The 19724-nt window shown below is 35.5% G+C and overlaps 1 protein-coding gene and 1 pseudogene across 2 annotated transcripts in view; both read left to right on the top strand.

Annotated features, from left to right (window-relative positions):
* The window catches only part of CNTNAP2 (contactin associated protein 2), a 2246749-nt gene that overhangs the window by 37829 nt on the left and 2189196 nt on the right, over window positions 1–19724 (top strand). The gene's annotated exons all lie outside the window — the stretch shown is intronic.
* LOC101050662 (argininosuccinate lyase pseudogene) overlaps window positions 10248–19724 on the top strand; it is a 70176-nt pseudogene continuing 60699 nt past the window's right edge.

Raw genomic sequence — 19724 nt, 5'->3', positions numbered from 1 at the left:
ATTGGTTTACTGTGTCCAGCAACCACACATAGATCTAATCGCTACCACAGAGTTTTATGGTAAATACTATTTAGTACTACCTTTTCACAGATGAGAGAATTTACGCTCTGAAAGGCTGAATAATTTGTGAAAAGATACAGAGTTCCTATGTGGTGAGACTGAAGTTTAATCTACTTGCACCTAAAATTAGATTCTAGACTCTTCAATAGGTTATGCTTCCTTTGAGCTGGGGAAAGGTAACACAAATACATTTATTTTTAAGTCACCGGTACTAATCTTATTGTTTAAGGCATTTAATCTAAGTTGACTACTCCAAAGGACTCTGCAGATACTATCTCAAATTAAAGTGATGTTTCAGGGCAACAAGTACTAGAAAATTTAATTCAACAAAGCAGTACGTTCTAGTAATTGGGGAATCTTTTTGCCTCCCATATTATTTTATTGTTACAACTATGTGTCCTGGCCAATCTTGATTACAACATTTACTTGTTAATCCATCTTTTGAAATCACAGAAGAAAACTTGTGATATACATGTGATAGGGGAATGGCAACTGTAGAGATATATATTCCTCTAATATTTTACAAAAAGATAAAGAAAATTTACTTTAAAAATTACAATTTTCTATATGCTAAAATTAATTTATGTAAAATAGAAGCCTTAATTATTGCTATTTATTCACAAAGTTCTCCTCTACATATTGTTGTAAAGTAATAACTGCCTTACATTATTTCTTTTTTAATGGAATCTCACTCTGTCACTGAGGCTGGAGTGCAGTGGCGCAATCTCTGCTCACTGCACCTTCTGCCCCCGGGTTCAAGTGATTCTACTTTCTCCTGAATAGCTAGGATTACAGGTGCCCCACCACCACACCCAACTAATTTTTGTGTTTTTAGTAGAGATGGGTTTCACCACATTGGCCAGGCTGGTCTCGAACCCTTGACCTCAAGTGATCCACCCTCCTCAGCCTCCCAAAGTGCTGGAATTACAGGTATGAACTACTGCCCCCAGCTTTACAGAATTTTTATAGAACTTCTTCATTGAATCTACTAAAAGTTCATTAAAATCAGCTGGGTAGAGTTTAAATCCAGCAAGGAAATTCAGGCACAGAGAGGCTGTAGGTGACCAAAAGTAAAACTGGAAACTGAATAAAAGTGTTTTGGCTAAAATTTTAATATATTTGACAATATGTATGATTCCTCAATCTAACTTAGGTCAAAATAATCAAAAATAAAATAAGGTGAACTAATTTTTTTTAAATGGGCAAGGGGGTAGAAATGGAATTTCCAAACATCTATATCTTAGGTCTTTCTTATTCTAAGCAATTTTATTACCATTTGAGAATCCCATTTCTGTACTCTTCTTCAATAATAACAATAAATTAACTGAGTTTACATAATAATCGGTGACAAAGAACTTTCTAGTGCAAAACTTTCTCTCTTTGTTACATTCTTCATCAATTCTCAAAATATCGTTTAAAAGGAAAGGCTGGGCCCAGGCACAGTGGTTCATGCCTGTAATCCCAGCACTTTGGGAGGCTAAGGTGGGGAAAATCACCTGAAGTCAGAAGATCGAAACCATATCTGAAACCTGTCTCTACTAAAAATACAAAAAAAATAGCTGGGCGTGGTGGTTCACACCTGTAATCCCAGCTATTCGGGAGGCTGAGGCAGGAGAAATGCTTGAACCTGGGAGGGGGAGGTTGCAGTGAGCCGAGATTACACCACTGAACTCCAGCCTGGGTGACAAGAGCAAAACTCTGTGTCAAAAATAAATAAACAAAATGAGGAAAAAAATGGAAAGATTGTTATAAGTGTATTTGTAAGGAGGAGAGCAGACAAAAGAAAGAGGTCATTCACAAGTTTACACAAGATTGTTTTTATTTAGGAATGTCTTTCTTCTGAAAGCTTATAATTGGTGTTTGGTAGAATTTAGTAAGTGCTCCAGACCCAGCTCTCTTCTGACTGATGGTTCTGAATACATCTCAGTCACATCTGTTTTTACCCCAGCCTGTGACAAGAAGTGCTTTCTCTGAAAATAAAAATCTGTCCAAATACTTCTGTTGATATTACCTTTTCTTCTTTGTCATATGTTTAAATTAGATAGAATTAGTGGTAAGTTTTCTAAGTTTTCTCAGTGTTTAAAAAATTCTTCCTTAAAATTGGTGAGTCAACATTTATTCCCAGTAGGACTTTGGGACATCTTACAGGTGTATACCTTGAATAACCTTCTCTTTTTAAGGTTTGGTTTCTCACACGATAAAATAAATGCAGTAACATTTCTCCTATTAAATATGTTCTAATACTTGATTAAATATGCACTAAAAAACATAATCTTAAGTCCAGGCATTTTCTGCTCATGTTTCACTTATCTATTTACTCCAGGAAATGCTGATCTTGAAGAGATGAGTCCCTATTTTTTTAATTCTTTTTAAAAATATTTAGGGAAGGCAGTATGTATTTAGGTAGGTATGTACCTATATGGGTATTAGGTTATTTGTTTGTTAGTACGTTACCTACCAGCCCTCTATGTTAGAGGTTATTTTGTTACTTTGTTACAGCAACTTCCTTGGCATTGTTAGAAGGGTGGATTTTCATTTACTGAACAGCAACTGAATAACAACTCTTGATGAACTTGGATGCCATCAATAAGTCAGTTTTCTGTTTCCTTCTTATTTGACTAAAGAAGTGGTCTCTTCCCTGCTTTATTGTATAGGCATGAACATTGAGTTACCTTTTCATGGTTTTGGACATTGATTTTTTCTTATGATTCCCAGTAGGATACTTTCAGATCATTCTTCTCTACAGTCATGCATTTAAAATGCATCTCACATTTCTATATATTTGATAAAAAGACAATTAATGTTTAGATCTTATCTTTCTGGGAGTTCTTTGAGGTTTGTATTCCTAATCTTTCAGGTGGGACCAATCTTCAGGAAGCTGTTAGGAGTTTAAGAAGATAAGCAGTTGGTGTAGCGTGTGTGAAAAAAAAAAAAAAAAAAAACCCTAAGTAAACCCTACATATACATAAAGTAATCTACAAAACAGTATTTTTGGCTCTTTGTATATATTTCTGTGAACATTCACAGTTTGGAATTAAAATATGGTGCCCTTACAGAACTATAATCTATGATAATTATCCTTAAAATTCCAAACCGTGAAGCAGTAGAAAAATCTGCTGTGATTTGGGTAAGCTTTAATTTTCTTAATTTTCTCTGTTATCTTGGAAAAGCATACTATATGATTACTAATATATTTTTAAAGAATTTGTCAATGTTCAGTAAAGTACAGAAGACATGCTTTTAAAGTAAAATGCTTAATGTTTAATTCAGCACAAATAAAAAAGAAACAGAAGTCTTCGTCATTCAAATCAGTTATAATATTTATATTATGAATCAGCAATACTCCCAAAAGGTGGCACGCTTGAATCATGGAATATGTGTTCTACCAAACAGTCTTAAAGTATGCAAACAAAGGAGAAATATTATTGAAAGACTCTTATGGCAATTGTCTTTTTAAAAAATTGTATGCATATTCTCACATAGGTTATAAAAGTTATCCAAGTGTTTTGCTCTTGATTATTAAAAGTTAAACATTTCAAGTCGAGTCATTAGTACATTTGGCTGAATAATTGAAATATTTTTCAGCAATGTTTAAATTGCACTATGGCTTTTTTAGATTTTACAGGTATCTAAATCTATATCTATATCTATCTATATGTCTTCAATTAAAGTCCCCACTTTATTATGTCATAAAAATGAATTAATGTTGGAAATATTTGTGAATACATAAAAATTTTATGTGCGATAGATATAGCATAAAACAAAAGTAGGTTATAATATACAAAAATAAAATATTTTCCTTTTGGACCTAGCAGCATCCTTTGTGTAATGCATAAGGTAAAAGATATATTAGGTCACGACAGTTCCCAACAGGTATTATGGTTGTATATCAACCCTTCTTTTCCTTGCAGTATCATAGTAATCACTTGTGTATATTTGATGTGTAATTTTACAAAATTGAAACAATATGTACCTAATATATAAGAGAATGATAAATTATAGAGTTTATTTTGTTATTTTGTTGCAGCAACTTCTTTGGCTTACGTGTTCCCCTCCTCCCTCTTTTTAATTCTTTCTTTCTCTCTCTCTTTCTTTCTTTCTTTCTTTCTTTCTCTCTCTCTCTCTTTCTTTTTCTTTCTTTCTTTCTCTCTCTCTCTTTCTTTCTTTCTTTCTTTCTTCCTTCCTTCCTTCCTTCCTTCCTTCTTTCTTTCTTTCTTTCCTTTTTGTCTGTCACCCGGGCTGGAGTGAAGTGGTGCAATCTCAGCTCAGTGCAACCTCTGCCGCCCAGGTTAAAGCGATTTTTCTGCCTCAGCCTCTCCAGTAGCTGGGACTACAGGCTTGAATTAGCCACAATGCCTGGCTAATTTTTGTATTTTGATAGAGATGGAGTTTCACCGTATTGGCCAGGCTGGTCTTGAAATCCTGACCTCATGATCCACCTGCCTCATCCTCCCAAAGTGCTGGGATTGCAGGCATGAGCCACTGTTCCCGGCCTGTTTCCCCCGTTTTTAATCAGTCCATTGCTAAGCATCCGATGGACTGTACTCCCAAAGCTGATTTGTTTGGAAATTGGAATTTGTTTTCTTATAGCCGGAGCTGTAATAACTTTGGGTAAGGTTTCATACTAACATCATGAACTTACTTAAATCATAATGCAGATAAATACTCTTAAAATACATTTTTTAAATGTAGCAATATACATGGTTCCATGTTAGTTGTTAACAACTAGTTATTCACTAGAAAATAAACTTGGAAATGAATGAACATATAAGCTATTAAAAAAAAAAAAAAAAAAAAAAAAAAAAAAAAAGCCAGGCGCGGTGGCTCAAGCCTGTAATCCCAGCACTTTGGGAGGCCGAGGCGGGTGGATCACGAGGTCAAGAGATCGAGACCATTCTGGTCAACATGGTGAAACCCCGTCTCTACTAAAAATACAAAAAATTAGCTGGGCATGGTGGCGCGTGCCTGTAATCCCAGCTACTCAGGAGGCTGAGGCAGGAGAATTGCCTGAACCCAGGAGGCGGAGGTTGCGGTGAGCCGAGATCGCGCCATTGCACTCCAGCCTGGGTAACAGGAGCGAAACTCCGTCTCAAAAAAAAAAAAAAAAAAAAAAAAAAACAAAACAAACAAACAAAAAAAACTATTTGACTGGGCCAGGCACGGTGGCTCATGGCTCATGTCTATAATCCCAGCACTTTGGGAGGCCGATGTAGGTGGATCGCAAAGTCAGGAGTTCTAGACCAGGCTCGCCAATATGATGAAACCCCATCCCTACTAAAAAATACAAGAAAAAAAAAAAAAAAAAAAAAAAAGCCAGGCGTGGTGATGTTTACCTGTAATCCCACCTGCTCGGGAGACTGAGGCAGGAGAATCGCTTGAACCCAGGAGGCAGAGGTTGCAGTGAACCATGATTGCACCACTGTACTGCAGCCCAGGCAACAGTGTGAGACAAAAAAAAAAAAAAAAAAAAAAAAAAAAAGTGTCATACAAAGAGTTATTCATACGTGTGGATATTCACTTAACAAGGGAACAGCTTTCTGGATTTTTTGTTTGATTTTTCATTATATTCTGCCATATTGAGTAGAGTTTTCCATTAAAACTTTTCCTGATTGATTATCAGTGGACAAGCACCAATCCTTCTTACCTTTAAATAACCTCTCTAGGCAAACAGGAACTAAGGAGAAAAAAAATACATATATTTGGGACAAAACAATATTTTTTAGTACAATTAGGTAATTATTGCCTTTGGTAATTTGTAAATTTAATTTTATTTCTTTGATTAAACCTATTTATTTGATGTTGGTTATTTAGCAGTGCTGAAAGAGGGAAGCTCCAAAATGAATCACATATGAAAAGTATACATGCAAGCAGGTAAAAAAGCAGCAAAATAGTTAACAGCTGAACAATTATCATTTGTTATTTTTTTAAAAATCTAACTTAATTATAATCATTGCAGTTCAAGATTTGCTTTCATTAACTCAAATAATATTTTCTGGAAAGCTATGAGCATGTGTTTTATGAATTCTAACTTTGATATAAAAATATAAATTGGCCTGTTTCCTTTTTCATCAAGCATCAACAACAGTTTGGGAATTTCCTTTGGCCAAAATTTCTATTAACATAGAAGAGAGAAGCTGTATTTTCTTAAATACTCTAGAAATAATATTATAAAACATATATAAAATAATATTATAAAACATGTAAGTCACTTTAATAAACTATTTTTAAAATATTAAAATAAACACCATATATTTTTAAATGATGTGTTGCTATCTTTAAGGTGCTACAGTGGTAACAAAATTTAAATTAATTAAAATTACATTCACCTTGAATACTGCATTTATTTTATGTCATTAATTCAGCTACAAATTACAAACAAATTAAAATTTAAAACGTAAATTTTTTTTAAATGAAAAGCTTGTTTGTCCCTTTATTTCTTCTATAAATTCTTTTAAAATGCTGTTTCCTTTTTTATTGCTTATCATTTAAAATACAGTATTTACTTTGGAAGTTTCTTCTTTTTTTGATATCAGCTCATGTTATTTATTGGGTTTTCTTTTTAACTTACCATCCTTGTATTTCTTACAACTTGCTTCTGAAAATATCTATTTCTTCTGTTTAACCGAATAGCTCTAAACTGGGGTAGTTTGTCTCCCAGGAAACATGTGGCAATATTTGGAGAAATGTTTTGTTGTCACAACACTGAGGACAGGGATGCTACTGGCGTCTAGGGCGTGGAGGTTGGGGATACTGTTCAATATCCTGCTGTGTACATGACAGCCCTCAGCACAGAATTTTCCATCCCAGCATGTCAGTAGCACCTAGGTGGAGAAATTCTTACTTAAACATACACTGTACGGCCATCTTAGCAGTCTATAGATTTCTCTACCTTCCAAAAATTTTATTGAATGTGTTTCCTTTTGTGACCAGAAAATTCCTGATTTTTCTCTCCTCTTTCTTGTTTTCATATTTCTCAGATTAACAATTCTGACTATGATTTGAATGAGGGGCATTGCCTTTGGAACCATCCAGTTACCACCACAATAGATTTTTAATAAGTAATTAAGTTCTGATCATTATAAACTGAAGAATCTTGTAATTAATTAGCAACCATGTGTAGTAGACTGTTAACACTTGCTAGAAAGGAGTGGGCTCTTTCAGAACTCTCAATTTAAAAATTCTTTCTTAGTGTTTTTCAGTGAATTTTCTTTGGAGTACAGAGTTGCAAGATACTCTGCAAGGAAAGATCATAGTCTGATAGATCTGGACAATGCTGACTCTTTTGTCCAAAGTAGCTCTATGTTATTTACCAATGAACCCCAGAGGTCCTGAACAACTGAAACCTGCTTAGTTTGGTTTCCTCCAGCTGTGTTTTTTTTTTTTCCCTAGTAACAATATTTTGTTTTGTTTTAATCCCTTAAAATTCCTATTAACATCAGAAAATATTGATATAATCCTATCTGCTTTCACAAGATTCTAAATGTTCAAATCTCACCAGAACAAGTAAAAGTACATTTGCTCAAAGGATAAAAAACACTGGCATTTTTAGTGAATTAAAATTAAGTGCAGTGAACTTTGTATTTAGATTTAATTTTGCTCAGTTACTTTAAGCCTTTTTATATTATTATACATTATTAGAGTAAATTTATGTTTTTATGTAATGTCGTATTAAGGATTGAATAATACACTTTTTGAAGTTTACAATAGCATAGATAAGTATATTATATATATGGATATGTATCCGGTTTTAATTTTCTTCAAATTTTTTTTAATAATTGAATTTTCTCATTTATTTGCTATAAACATTGACATTTTAGAAAATAAACTGATGTAACACTATTTGCTTTCTCAAATAATCTCCCCCCCACATACAAACATATACCTTGGCTGTGTAGTTTATAGCATAATAAATAAATATACATACATATTTTAGGGTATAAGCTTCAACTGAAATCTGTGATGCTATATGCCGCATGTTTTCTGACCTCTTTGACAAATTTAACTGCCCCATAAAGTTGCTAACACTTCTGTAATTTTATAGCTTATTTTGTGTAATATTTGGTTATATCAATTTTCTTTACAGAACAATAATTTTCTTGAGAAATGGGACTCTACAAATTGCTCAATACTGTATAGTATATCATATAGAGATCCTGAAAGAATGTCTTGCATACAAATATATTCAGCATGTGTTAGTTGAAAACAGGTGGTAAGGCTCCTGACTTCTAGGAGCATGCAATCTATATTTGGATAAAAATGTACTGAAAGATGGCTGGGTGCTTAGTGCTATAGTGGCTCACACCTATAATCTCAGCACTTCCGGAGGCCGAAGCAGCCTCAGGTGACTCACCTGAGGTCAGGAATTCGAGACCAGCCTGGCCAACATGGTGAAATTCTGTCTCTACTAAAACTACAAAAATTAGCCAGGTATGTTAGCACACGCCTGTAATCCCAGCTACTCGGGAGGCTTAGGCAGGAGAATTGTTTGAACCTAGAAAGCGGAGGTAGCAGTGAGCAGAGATCATGCCACTGCCCTCCAGCCTGGACAACAGAGTGAGACTCTGTCTCAGAAAAGAAAAAAAAAAAAAAAAAAAAAGTGTGCTCAATGCAGAGCTCTGAATGACTAAAATGTCTCAATCAAGAATATCCACAATAAATTAATAAATCCAGGAGCTGTGGTTCACGCCTATAATCTCAAGGCATAGGGAAGCTAAAGTAAGAGGATCATTTGAAGGTAGGGGTTCAAGACCACCCTGGGCAACAAAGTGATACCCAATCTCTGCCTTATAAAAATAATAACTATAGATGATGGCACACACCTGTAGTCCCAGCTACTCAGGAGGCAGTCAGGAGGATTTCCTTGAGCTTTGGGAAGTCTACAGTGAGTTGTAATCCTGCCATTGCACTCCAGCCTAGGTGACAGAGTGAGATGCTTCCTAAAAAAAGGAAAAAACAAACAAACCACAACAGAACATTCATAATAAGAAATGTAAGATTCTCCATGAACTCCACTTTTTTGGGCTTAGTAACTTGATTCTTACCACCAAAATTCATTTAAAACTATAGGCCAGGTGCAATGGCTCACGCCTGTATCCCAGCACTTTGGGAGGCCAAGGCAGGTAGATCACCTGAGGTCAGGAGTTCAAGATCAGTCTGGCCAACATGGTAAAACCCCTGTTTCTATTAAAATTACAAAAATTAGCCAGGCATTGGTGGCAGGTGTCTGAAATCCCAGTTACTTGGGAGGCTGAGACAGGGAGAATTGCTTTAACCTGGGAGGCGAAGGTTGCAGTGAGCTGAGATTACACCACTGCACTCCAACCCAGAAGACAGAGCAAGACTCCTCCCAACAAACAAACAAACAACAACAACAACAACAACAACTATAAAGAAAGCAGTCAGAGGAGGAAATAATAAATTATATATTTCCTGGGCAAATAATACAGTACTTCATACATGCCCCCAATTTTCCCATTTGTTGCCAAAATTTCTTAAGTTTGTAAAATCCAGGATTACATGGAGTACAGGTTTCACAGATGTTGTTTGACTCATTCATTCATTCATTCATTCCTTATTCATTCAACATGAATTTCTTGTATTTTAGGTACAAAGCTATGGGCTGAAACCAGCTGTTAGAGGGTGAGAAGTATCCAGATTGTTAAGGAAAAACGGGGTAGATCATCCGGTCAGTAGCGATAACAGTAATGGATCCCCAGAGGTAGAGTCACCTCGAGGAATATAAAATGCATATTAATTTGAATTAATAAGGAGGTTGTTACTGGAAATCATTAAAAAATAAATTTGAAAATGTAAAATGGTGACAGAAGCACGTGGTGACCAGTCAAGAAGGCTAAGAGGCAGTTTTGAAGCCAATACGGGGTATTCTTTGAGGAAATGAAGGATACAAGCTCTGTTTTTTCTTTACCCAGTCTATCATTGATGGGCATTTGAGTAAAGAAAATGTGGCACATATATACCATGGAATATTACGCAGCCATAAAAAAGGCTGAGTTCATGTCCTTTGCAGGGACATGGATGAAACTATCATTCTCAGCAAACTGACACAAGAACAGAAAACCAAACACCACATGTTCTCACTTATAAGTGGGTGTTGAGCAATGAGAACACACAAACACAGGGAGGGGGACATCACACACTGGGGCCTGGGGGTGGGGATGCTAGGGGAGTAATAGCAAGGGTGGAGGGCCAGGGGAGGGATAGCATTAGGAAAAATACCTAATGTAGCTGACAAGGTGATGGATGCAGCAAACCACCACCATGGCACGTGTATACCTATGTAACAAAGCTGGACAATCTGCACATATACCCCAGAACTTAAAGTATAATAAATATTTTTTTTAAAGTTCAGTGTTTTGGTTTCTGGTTCTGCCTAATACATCCTTTAACAAGGCCATATTGAAAGAGAATGGTTAAGGTGGGTCTGTTCAGCTGGGAGTGAAATTAACCATTAATGACTCATCTCAGTATGATGGGCAGAGATATATTACATAAAACTGATATCAGAAAAGAGTAATCTTTGTAGCTCTCACCTATGATTACATGGTTATCATGAATTTTAGATTCTGCAAAGAATCTTAATGATTATGAATGATTGAAAACCATTAAGAAAACTTTAGAGACTTTCTGGATAAAATGTTATTACTGAGTAAGTTAATATTATTAGGTAAATATGAATGAATATATCCTTAGTCTTTATGTGCTTTTTCTTTTTCAAATGCACAACCTTTAGCTCTAAATTTGGATTTTCCTCTGTAATATTACAATTACTATTTCTTTATCTGTCTCTCTCTTCCCTCCTCATGCCCTCTTTCCAATATCCCTTGTCTGTCTGTTTTTCTTTCTTTCTTTCTTTCTTCTTTTTCTATTGTGCATCACTGGTAGTAACCCTATTGTAGGATTATAGTTGTCCAGTATTTAGTGGCATTGGCTTATGTCCCTAGTGGGATCTAAGGAAAGTATAGAAAAATGAAAAGAGACTCACATTATCGCAGTGCTATCTCTCACTTTCCACATCTACAGTTATTGCTACCCTTGAGGAAATTTACATATACTGTATATGGAAATATGTAATTTAGTAAAACATTTAAACTTCTTCCTTTACATGTCAGAATAAACAAAAGTAGTAGTTAAGAAATTATTTCTGCACTAAATGATGAATTGCTCCTCATAATGTCCTGTAGGTATGGCATATTGATGGACAAAAATTTAAAGTCCGATTTCAAACTTCCAGGTGTTGAAGACTCATATGTTTGATAATTTGATAATGGTGGGGGGAACAGAGCAAATAATTCCCCTTTATTTTTGTCTATGGATCATATTGCCTCTGAGTTCCTTTAGAAAAATACAAGTTAATTAAGCTTAGGGATTGAGGGCATAAAGGAGGATAAAAGGAAGAAAAATAATTTAGCTTTCAGAAGATGAAGAGTACTAGGGGAAGTGGTTTTGGCTGTCATTTCTTATTGAAATAAAAATTGACAGAGAATTTGGACATCCTTTGGAAAGCCAGGCAGAGGAAATTCAGCTGATTATAAACAGGTTAAAAATCAGAGTACCCAGTTCCCTGGGAATCGGTAGAAATTCCTCATGAAGCTGAATTCTGTTTCAGTGTATCTCTGACTCATTTTGTCGTTTAAATATGTAGGATACCTACTATGCACCGAGCACTGTTTTAGCTGCTGGAGATTCAAATAGAAATAATCCAGATAAGTTCCTGGTCTCTATGAAACTCACATTCTCATGTGACTGCTTTATTATTAGGCAAAGCATAAGATAATTTGCCATTGTGTGTTCTAAATTAAGAAAATTGGATTTTAAAAATCTAAAGACTATCTTCGGGTATTCTTATAACTTACTATTTTACATAATACACCAATTGAAAGGTTTTGTGTTCTAGCTGTAGCCACAAGTGGCTTCATTCTTTCACAAAGGTTCAGGGAAGACAAGAAACCAGGATGCAGTAGGGACAGAAGGGTTGCTCTGAAAAGAGAAAGGTTTAGTCCAGTTTTGCCTGAGAGGGTTAGAGATCCATTCTGCTCTTAGTCCTTGCCACGGTTTCTGCTGCCTTTTACTCTAGCCCCTTCTGCTCAACATGCATCATTCTTTGTTTCCACTCTGCAGTCCTTTCATGCTGCTTATTCGAGGGTTGTAAATTTTGAATGACTCTAATGTCTACAGCATTTCCTGAATTGTACATCTGGACAGTATTGAAGGGCAGCGGGGCCTCCCAAAGAGCCTGTTTTGCTTGACTAAGTTCTTTTGCTGTATTGATTTAGTATAAGAAATTCTGGGATAACGTTCAATTTCTTCATGGTTCTTAAACATTTCAGGCATCAATGAAGGCTCTGTATTCCAGGCAAGAGATACAATGTGAAGGAAAAACAAAACAAAAACAAACAAACAAACAAACAAACAAACAAAAAAAACAGACAGTTGTCAGCGTGTTCAAACACACAAATCTCTATAGGTTGACATTTTCTTAGGATTGGTTTCCATAATGTGAAGTATTTTCTTCTTTGGGTGTTCATTTCATTTGCTCTTATAAATGAAAAAACAGCAGTAAAAGCCAAATTGAACCAGAGCAGCTGTTATACTATTAAAGAATGCCTCAAATTCTTAGTGCTTATTTCTAGTTTAGTTGGTACTGGATTTCTCATCACATGTCAAGTTATGAAAAAACAAGTTGACAAATCAAAAGGTTGACTTCCCAATGGCTTCTGATAAAAATAATATTTGAACTATTCTATCTGTAGCACAAGAACATGTATTTATATTTAAGAAATCTTTTGGCCCGTCATTCTTCTGTTATTTGCAATATTGGGTGCTTTCTCATGGTCTTTCTTTGCAATTTTATTTTATTTATTTTTACTTTCCTACATAGAGAGTTATTGTTTCTGTTGTTTCTTCAATTTTAGAAGCCTCCAGTTTTAGAACTAAAACAATCATATTGTAGAGATTTCAAGATCACCAAGCTTAATCCTTCTTCTTACTTATGAAAATGTCCTTTCTTTCATTGAATGTAGTGTAGTAGCACTGAATGCCTTTAGGTTGCTTGTATTTTGTCTTATTTCTTAAACTGCTGGACTATATTATTTACATGCTTGTATTTCTATCGTTAATATTTAGATATATAATTTATTTGTAGCCACTGTAAATTTTGATATATCAGATTTATCAAACATGCTACAAAAGGTAAATTATGTCATAGTTTGCATTGGGTATTACTCTATACAACGCAGAACATTAGCTTCGGACATGTTTGATTAGTAATTTAAGAATCCTTTCTATCTGCACAAGTAGTGATCCCCCATTTGGCCTCCAGTGTGCAATCCCGTGTGAAAAAATCCTATTTTTTTAATGCTTACTTTTAAAATCTTCAGGTGTCAGACGTTTAGGTGAAAACAGTACATCTGCTAAGCTGTTTCTCAAAATATTATGTATTTTTTGCAAAAGTGAATGGTTCATCCACAGGTAGAATGCAGAGAAACAAACATGGAAAATTATTCTTTCAGTTATACTCTTATAATCATCCAGTTCGTTCTGCTTATAACTAAGGCTAGATCAAAGGCCTGAGATAATGTACCTAGTTTCCTATCTAGGTACAGCTAGACTTGGCCTAAAGCCACCTAGAAGCTCTGTTACTTGCTGTGATTTGGGGCTGCTGTTATCCCCCAAAGCTGGCTGTACAATAACGAACAAATCCAGAAGTTAAAGATAACTATGGCTTTTACAAAATGCAGATTTTCCTGACTGAAATAAAGCAAGTGATGTGTCAGTCATTTAAATTTTAAATTGGTTTAATCAGTCTGCTTTTCTTGTGATCACCTAGTTAACATAGTCTGTATTGGGGAACTAGAAGTTTTGAAAGAGAGGCAGAGATGAGGGGACAGTCAAAAATTGATGTTTTTGGAGGAGCAATGAAAGGTATAACTGGAAGAAAGTGTTACAGATGGTTTCATGGCCATTCTGGACAGGGTATCATAGTGGAAGACTTACAAACTTGGGGAATGGAATAAATAGAAATAGAACCCTAAGGAATACTTGTTTGAGGGGAGTGTAATTGACCCTAAAATAATTGCAGAAAGCCAGGACAATCTGATATTTTTTGATATTAAAGAAATATAACCTAGAAAGTCAGATAAAAACTTCAGCATTTAGTTTACCCAAAGAAATAATGATCCAAACTAATTGACATGCGTACCTTAAACATAGTTTTCTATGAATTTTAGGCTCATGTACCTTTAATGGAAAAACATGATCACACACACACACACACACACACACACACACACACACACAGCATGTATTTAGAGAACTATTAAATATTATGAACCTGAAGGTATCCTAGAGACCCTAAGATCCAACCTCTTCATTTAGTAAGTGGGGTATAAACAAGCCCCAGAAGATTAAGTAAATTGTCCAGAGAGCCCATTTCATGCAGGATTTTATAGTCTGAAGTGGTATTTCAAAATTGAGGGATAAATGCTTCAGACCTTTCTAAATTTAATTATCATAGAATATGGATTAGTGACTACAATGAAAAGGAAATGTTTTGAAAAGATAATCTCTATTATTTCGGTATAAATGTTGACCGAGAAGAGATTTAAAAAAAAAAAAACAAAACATGTTTTTATGGCAACAGCATATCGGATATCTTGTCTGATTTTCTTTAAAACAATATGAAATGATTTTTAGTAAGAAAGTAACAGTGCCGTATGTGTGTGTGTCTGTGTTACACTTTCTCCACCACTTCCAAGCCATTCACAGTTAAACAGGATTTTACTCAAACATTGTAATAGCAATTGCCAAAGCACTAAACTCTGTATGTTTTGGATGTCTTGGCACAAAGAATAAGTAACAGGAAAAACGCCCTCGGGAAAAGTTTAGAGACTCTGTGTAGCTTCTTCACTTTAATAATTACAACAGTGCTAATTCACAGCCTCTTTGACTAGACACTTAGGCTTTAAGTAGCCTAGCAATTACCAATTCTGCCTTCAGCTACTAGTAAATTCTTTTGCGTATTTATCAGATGTTCCTGCCTTTCTTTTTACTTCATTTTTTCTTTCTCTCTTCCCTTTCTTTCCTTTTCTTTCTTCCTTTCTTTATCTTTTATATTTTTTCTTTTCTTTCTTTTCCTTCCTTTTTATTTATTTGGTAAAGTTGTTAAACTTTAAGATAAAATCGATGGGACTTATATCCATTTTCTATCAAAATGGATCTGCCTCATAAATATATTTCATTTAAAAGTTGATACATTTTTTAAATTCCCAGTATTAACGTGTGATTATTTTATTTGCATTATCTCTTCTTTTTAACCTAGTATATTAAAATGTATGTATTCAGCACACAGCTGCTGAGGGGCTCTCTCCTACCTTTATTCTTAATCAAAGCCTTCTCTGTACTAGGCACTGTTGCAGGAAATAGTGATTATTGTAGCCTCCAGTTATTCTTCACACCAACTACCAAATTATTTAGGTTCGATTTGCCATCATGTAATATTCATCACAATATTTTGTTGTTGTTCGTTTGTTCGTTTTGAGACAGAGTCTCGCTCTGTCGCCCAGACTGGAATGCAGTGGCATGACCTTGGCTCACTGCAACCTCTGCCTCACAGGTTCAAGTGATTCTCCTGCCTCAGCCTCCTGAGTAGCTGAGACTACAGGTGTGTGCCACCATACCAGGCTAATTTTTGTATTTTTAGTAGAGACAGGGTTTCACCTTGTTAGCCAGGATGGTCTCGATCTCCTGACCTCATGATCTGCCCATCTTGGCCTCCCAAAGTGCTGGGATTACAGGTATGAGCCACCGTGCCCGACCCACAGTTCTCTGAAGTTGTATGTCATTGTCCTCACTTTATGTATTAAACAAAATTTTGTTTATGTATTCAAACAAAATTTAAAAATATATATATTCAAAGAAGTTAATATCACCAAGGTCAATACCAGTAAGTAAGCTTGTTGTGGTTCAAAATCAATTCATCTGAAGTTCAGATGCAGGTGTATGTACTGTGCCTTGTAGACTGTGTTTGAACACGAAAGCAGGAGGAGGGCTGTCATATGCTACTGGGTTTTTTCTTTCTACTCTGCCTCCTATCTTATTGCTTGGCTCCACTTTCCCAGTGCTTAGTCTATAAATTTCTGAGAACCATTTTGCACTTCTGTTGCTAGTAGAAACTCTTTTATGACTTCAAAGTTGCATTTGAGGGCATGTGCTTCTGCAACAGGTACCATCATCAAGTTACCTTAAGCACTACGGGCGAACAACATGATGAATATATCCAAATTCGCCAACATACCCATAATATGCTGATTCACTTTCATTATTTTAGCATAAATGACGCCAAAATAAATAGAATAAAGGGATTAGGATTTCGCAGAGTTGGGTGTTTCAGCACTGACACTTAACATCTCTGCTATTTGAGACTAATATCTTAACATTTATTGGCTTCAGCTTTCTGATCAGTAACAGGGAAAAAAGTTCTAGATGTGTTTAGGGTAACACGCCATGATAAATCATTATTATTATTGTTCCTAATAAAAGTAGCACAAGGCTTAACATATAGTAACATTTGCAAATCGTTAACTGTCTAAATCAATGAGCTTTTATATATCCTTCCTTAACCCTGCCATAAGAGAATACATTTGTTTCCATGAGGTTCAAGATCTTTTTGCTCTAAAAATAAGACCAGGATAGTAACTGTGGAATAACTAAAGACTTTGCTTTTTTACTCTCAGATAACATTCAAAATAAATATTACATTGAATTTTGTTGTAGTTTTATGCTTACCTGGCAACACAAGCTTGACCTTGTTTCTGAAACTCAAAGTTTTTGATCGTGAATGGAAGTTACATTTTATAGTCAGTTCATTTTCTAAGTCCTGTCCCACAAAAAATAAAATATAATAAAATGGAAACTCTTCAGGCCCTAAAGAGAATTTGCTGGTCAACCACGTGCTTACATAAGCAGAGCGCATGGCGCTTGTGATATTGTTTCTTTTTATCCTGCATTGTGTTGATGTGCAAGCTCATTGCACATCAACAATAGCCTAGAACCTACAGAATCTAGGTCCTGTAGGTTAGCTTAGAGTTTATGTTTCTGTTCTTACTATTTCTGAAATATATTTTAATGTCCATATTACATTGAACATTATTCTAATAATCAAAATGGCTACAATACAGAGTCACCAGTGCTCACAGAAATAATGTAGAGAAAATATTTAATAAAAAAGTAAAAGAAAAAATTGTCTAAAATATTTAGTATCTTCTTCCTTGAAAGCAAACTGAAGAGCAAAAATGAATGAGGATAACTGTGTACTTGTGTGAGAAAAAAATTCTAGAGACAAGGGAATCTTAATATGTTTGTTTGATTTTGCCTAGCTAGGATATTCCACTAGTTTCATAATCTTTCCTGTAATGTTTAACAATGTTCCCACAGGAATTCCTCCTGAAAATGGCTATGCAATTGAGAAGCTCAAAAACTTTTAGGAGACATGTACATATTGCCTGTGTGTATTTTCATTCTCAGGAAAATAGCAAGTCTACATTATAGGCAAGCAGAGAAGCACTTCCTTCCTTTCTGGTACATCATACTTCCCCAAGAATACACAGGATATGTTCTTCTAAAGCAGCAAAAGGGATCCTCTCATGAGTTGTTTCTTCACAGCTTGTTACAACTGTACATCTATGCATCTCTTCTTCTCCATTTCCATTGCTGCACTTTGGATCTCTGCAGAGGATTCTCACAGGCTCTTTCTCCTTCTGGCACAGCAGACTAATATTTTTCTAACACAACTTTTACCCTTTAAATTATTGATCTGAAAATATCCTTCCCAAATCTAACTTCATTCTGTTTGACTTCATAGGCACTCAGTCTGATTCAGGCTCACACATCGAGCTTCCTCCCTCACTGTTCTCGGGCTAACTCATGTCTCACTTACTCCTGTACCTCTCTTGTAAGATCACATTTAACTTCTTCCTAATATGCCACATCTTAACTCCATCTTTCTATCTAGGTCCTACTTGTCTTCCGGTGTTCTACTAAATACCACCTTTTAATGAGAGCTTCTCTTGTAGTTCTTATTTCTTGTTCCTTTATTTTATGTATTATCATTTAACTCCATTAAAAATTCCTTTTAGCTAACAACTGCAATCACAATTATCCTATAAATGTTCTCTTGGAATGGTATTTTTGGACATTCTGTGTTTTTCAAAGGCTTCTTCTTTCAAGATTTAAACTTGATTCTGCCTTACTTTATGAATGTGTGCCATGTCCAGTGCCTCCCTTATTACTTCCCACCAAAGGATGACAGGCCTTTCGGGACTCTGCTTGCATCTCACAATACAAGAAGGAACAAGAACAACTGGTGTCTGGGATTCTAGCAGTACACCTCTCCCTCTTGGTCACACCAGCCATGGGATCCATCAGCCTCAGTCAACCCTTCATTGGACCCAAACTCTCCTCTCTGAATATCGATGAGAAGATACCTGGAACGTTCACGGCCTTCCAACATGTTCCCCTGCTTTTACTCAAGCCTTTGATAATGAGTTTGTGGCTTGCTCTCTTAGTGAGCCCTATGGCATAAAGAAAACAGTATCTTCAGTAAAAGGCCATCCAGCTGTGACTATGGGTCTCAGAAACAAGAGGCTGAGTCAGCCAGCACTTCTGCAGATCTGCTCTCAGGATCATCAGGATAATTTATCACCACACAAAAATTAATAATAATAATAATAATAATAATAATAATAATGTATCACTGCAATCCCTGCTAGAGACTCAACTGCCATCCGAGTACACAAAGTCCCAAATTTATGTAGGGAACAGCTGGGTCACTTCCATGATATTAAAGCTTGGGCTGGAGTAGTGACATTTTGTCTAAGCCAACTCAAAACCCTTTATAACACTCCTCCCAACTGCAATTCTCTGTTTTAGGCTCTCTGAAATAGTCTTACTTTTACCTCGAGGAATCTCTGTTACCTCGAGGAATCTCTTAAGACTCACAATCGAGTCTTTTTAACTGCAGCTTATAGTCGACAGTGGCTGGCTCTTTACTTTGGACACAGCTATTGATTTCTGCCTGGAAGTATGGAATTGATCTTTGGACTTCCCCTTACATTTCAAGGTCTCTCTTGTGGAGGCTCCTATTTTGTTTTCCCTTTCTTCCATATACCCATGCTCAACTCCCAAGATCTCAGATGCAGGAAAGCTCCAGCTTTGCCCCAGACCAGCTATTCAATACACTCAAAGGCAAAAATCATGGACTATAAGTTTGAGGAACTTATGTGCCATATTTAACTTGCAACTCTCAGAGTATCTAACATAATGAAGTTACATGTTAAGTATTATCTGATTAATCAGTTGATGAAATGTCTTGAAGATAAACCAACAGGAATCCAAATAGGACCACAAAAATGAAACATTAGGTTTCCAAAATAACTGAAGTGGCAGGCAGTCTACAGGACAGTGTGGAATACAATTGACACTAAATAGACTCCCAACAACAAAAGATTGTGTAATCCTAAACACCGAAGCCTACTGTAAGAAATAATAATATTGTATGATGCTAATATGGAGAATTACTATAGGGATTAATTAACTGATAAGAGTTAAGAGAAGAAACATTAGTTAATGGAATATATTTTAATTTTCAT

This window comes from Saimiri boliviensis, chromosome 10, assembly GCF_048565385.1.
Source record: "Saimiri boliviensis isolate mSaiBol1 chromosome 10, mSaiBol1.pri, whole genome shotgun sequence".
NCBI classification, from domain to species: domain Eukaryota; kingdom Metazoa; phylum Chordata; class Mammalia; order Primates; family Cebidae; genus Saimiri; species Saimiri boliviensis.
Note: the sequence above shows the minus strand (reverse complement) of the source record. Positions and strands in the feature narration are given on the sequence as shown.